Genomic DNA, 4,459 nt, shown 5'->3' with positions numbered 1-4,459 from the left:
CGTTTATTAAGAACATAACAGAAATACCTGAGACTTCACAATCACTGACAGATACAAATGTTCTAGATTCCATCTGAGCCTGAGATCAAAATTAGGTAATTGTTAGTTTGTAACGATGTAACGTGACAATGATTTTCTCACATAAAATATATAACAGTGAAAAGCTCTCGCAACTCTAGCTATCGAACCGCTTGAGTCGCAATCTGGGAGGTATCCAAGGTTCAACAATAATGAACTATAAAAATCCAATTTACTTCAGGAATATATTTGCATTTTTAAGGAGTGTAATGTGGATTTAGAATCAATGACTAACACCACCACTGTACCTTGGTAGTCGCTCATACGTGGAAATTACTAACAGGATTTAACTTAGGATTCAAATTCAAATATATTTATTACAGCTTGGCCTCACAGAGTTAAAAAAAACCTTTTCAGCAAGGTCCAAAGCTAACAAACAAAAAGTATTCTATTTCTACGGCGGTTTGTGGCAGGCATTCCAAAAACTTGAAACAAAGTAATTGGCAGCACACTAAAAAATCTGAATGTAATGACATAAGTAATTGTTTTATAATCTACGGAATACTACTCGTATTTGGATTGCCTACTGTAATCCTCATATAATATTAAAATTAAAAAAGAATTTACTGTATTTTTGCAGTTTTGTCAACCCCAAAAAGTAAAATTCCTATCTTTACCCTAGGAGCTGTCTCAGTGGGTTGGTCTCAATTCACAGGGGTGAACATCATAGATTATTATTCGTAGATAAAATTAATATTTTCTTATTACATAACCAATTTTATTAATATGTCAAATTATAAAATCACTATGAATAGTTTCTGTATAAAGTAAGGGGACTATGTAGTTAGATAATATATTGTTCTAGGTATTCCGAACACATGTCTAAATAAAACTTCACCGTCATATGCTGCACATTTCTACCTTTTATTTTGTTTGGATTGAATAAATTGAGTTTCCTTTTCCTCGCAATAAAATCTATACGTAAAACTTCTTGTTAACCCTATCAACATTTTATTTAAACTTATATTTATTTTGTTAGAGCAGGTAACATTTTGGATTGGTGTTTAGTTTCTGGAGGCCAGATCATCCGTATACTATGACTGGTATGGTGGCGTCGTCCTGTAATCCTACTAGGAGGTCACGAATTGTGAATATTTATAGGCATGCACTGTGAATGCGATGCTCCCTGGTGTGGATTAACGTCCGCACTAGTGAGTAGTACGACTATCCACAGTACTATTCTGATAATCAGAACAATTCGTTAATACCAGGCAAAAATGTGGTTCGGATTCCACTATTAACTGTAGGTCCCTTAGTTGTCATTAGCTTTATGGACTGTTAATTAACAGCTGTGTCAAAGGACTATGACGGCCTTAGTCACCAACAAGACTACAAGATCGCGCTACTCATCCTACACTCATCGCCATTCATACTTGGCTTAAAATACCTACTTTGTATGGTCACCATTTCAATGAAAATTATAGTCTACTAATTTTTAATAGCTTTTATTTAAATTTCAATATTGACAACTTCAACCAGTCACTTATTTGTTTGTTTGGTACTTCAGTATTAAACGGAGGCCACATTTTGTCAGCGCGCTGCGGCGGTTATGTTAGGTTGGGTTATCATAATAGAAAGTATCGTTCGATTCATAACGAAGCGAGGAAAGTCCTACACACATAATATTTACGATAACCCAACCTAACATAACCGCCGCAGCGCGCTGACAAAATGTGGCCTCCGTTTAATACTGAAGTACCGTTTGTTTTTATACTCCAGCAAGAATCAAGGTAAATGTTTACAATAATAACGGCCATTAACATTTCGGTTTTGAAATCGTATCAAAGTGATTCTGAATGAAAGCAATTTAACTACAATTTCACTCTGTAAACAAGAAAAGAATTCTTTCCAAAGGAAATACTTTAACTAACTGGTTTAACTTCAAACGGAGAGTAATTATTTGTTAGCCGATTCGCTGAGGTTTAAAATATAAATTAAATGCTTTTAGCAAAGAAGTATTAAAACTTTGATTTAAAGGTAGTTAAAAAGTATTTTTACCATGAATAATAAACTACTTACGTTAGCAGAAGGTATCAATAATTCTAGATATTATTCATGCTGTGCATGTTTTCAGCCTATACACGGCTCATCTTCAGCAGCATTCTTTGTAAAATGTATCACATCGAGAGATGATTGTCGAGTATTTACAGGAAACACACACTGTGGTTAAAAAGTACTTTAGTGTTACAAATTAAAAAAATATGAAAGGAGTTCAACAGCCATATGGTTTTAGATGTTTCTATGTTATGTATTACTAATTAAAAGTGTGTGTTCCCTTCGCGAATATCCAACATAGAAAAGAAGCTATCAATCGATTTAAACAACATAAGTAGAGTGTGTAAAATCTTTGTTTTCGTATTTTTATTCCATACCATAAACGTTCTTGTTCAACGTATTTCAATTTACATTCACCAACACTGAAAACCAATATTATTTTTAAAGTATGTTGAACTAATTCAAGAGTTGACTAGATTTATTTTATGCCCTAGAATATAAAAAAATATTGCAATGTGAAACAAAAAAATATTACAATAAAGACAAAATTGTATGTACTTATACCCCTTAATACAGTTAGTACAGAGACATAGAAAATAAAATCTCTTACGAAAATGTATTTGACAATAACACTACAACATTTCTACAAAATTAGTATAACGTACTCTTAAAGTATTCAATCACTTATCTTTTTAATTGACTGTGTATTGAATCCATCAAGAAAGGTAATATTGATAGAGCACTATCCTTTATAAATATTGAAACGATCGTATTGATTCACATCTTCTTCAGTTACTTTGTACAATCGACAGGCACTTTCAAGCTCTCAACAGCGTCAATAAATCATTGGATCCTTTGTGAAACAGATTGTACTTATTGTATCTCGTATTGTAAAGAAAGGTCTTTATTCAATTTAAAGAAAATCTTATTTCCACACATTTGTAAATAGTCTTGTTTCATTTATTGTTGTTTTAAATAATTAAGTTATATATATATATATTTTTTAATGCATTTTGGTTTGTATGTAAGTAGGTATTGTTGATACTGTGGTACAGGTGTTTTTCTTTTTTTAATTGCTATGTTTTCCATCAACGAGCATGTGTGTGAAATATTGGTTTTTATCTTTTGACAGATTTAATTGACAAACATACTATTTTGATTGGCGTAAGAAATTAAATAAATTAACAAAAAGGGTTTTCAGTAATATTCTTTGATTATTTAAAACTAAACATAATTATTCTTTCTTCAGCTAGGGTGGGTCATGAGGAGTTTTTTTTGTTTTGTTTTTCTTTCATAGCATTGCATAGCCAGATTATTGAAATGAGGTTGAAAGATGATTATGTTTTACATTACAAAAAATAATGAGTGTTCATTTTTTGCTTTAATTATTGTTTTATTCAGTATAAACATTATATGGATATTTGGCAAACAAACCAAAATAAAATCCAAAAGGTGTAAAAGCTACAATATATACAACGATTGACTAATTACATCCACCCAGACGAGGATTGTTTTGAAACTGATATATGTTAAGTATTTTTTAGAGCAACGTTTACTTTTTTATAATAACACGATTGCAAGTTGGCTGTGATGTTGAGAATTGAATGTAAATCAGCGATTAAGCTAAACCCATGGCCAAGTTGGGCCATAACAGTGAATTGGATTACTACTACGGGCTGATATTAAGCTGAACTGTTGTTTACGGTACTTTGAAATTGCAAGTTTGAAATTACAATATAGACATGAACTTGCATACAGCTTACATTAAGCAATAATTATTTTATCTAGATGTAGGGTTTCTACAAGCAAAGGAGTCTATCTTGCTTTTCGAAACACATATTTTTTCTATAGTGACATTAATTAACGTAAGCCTATCATTTGTCAACAATTTTAACTTAATGCATTTCTGTTCAGCCTCAAATAAAGTATAATTTTACTTACAGCTAGTTATGGTTGTTATTAAGACTCAGATAACCAAACAAAAGCTTACAACTATGTATTAAGCCTTGGTCATAAAAGCGGTTAAAAAATTATAAATTTTTCATTTGTAGCCAAGAGAAATTAAACAATTATGCCTAAATACAATTGATAGTTAAACTTACATATTAACACTTAACAAAAAGTATATATTTATACATGTAATATGTATGCTTATAATCATACATAATAAAGCTACCATACTACACATCAACACATCCTACACTCATCCTTAACTCATTTACAGATTTAAATACCCAGTGCTACGTTTCTACCTCAGTGCAGTAACTGTGGCAATAAAAACAAGTTTATCCATGATATACCTCTTCACAATAACCATATTTATATGTTAGAACGTATAAGGAATATCATATGAGTAATTAAAGAGTTTATTCCATAACAATATTAC

This window comes from Macrosteles quadrilineatus, unplaced genomic scaffold (assembly GCF_028750875.1).
Source record: "Macrosteles quadrilineatus isolate MER2022 unplaced genomic scaffold, UCM_ALF_1.0 Scaffold_9__3_contigs__length_116548681, whole genome shotgun sequence".
NCBI lineage: Eukaryota > Metazoa > Arthropoda > Insecta > Hemiptera > Cicadellidae > Macrosteles > Macrosteles quadrilineatus.
The sequence above is the reverse complement of the archived record's forward strand: the minus strand, read 5'-3'. Positions refer to the sequence as shown.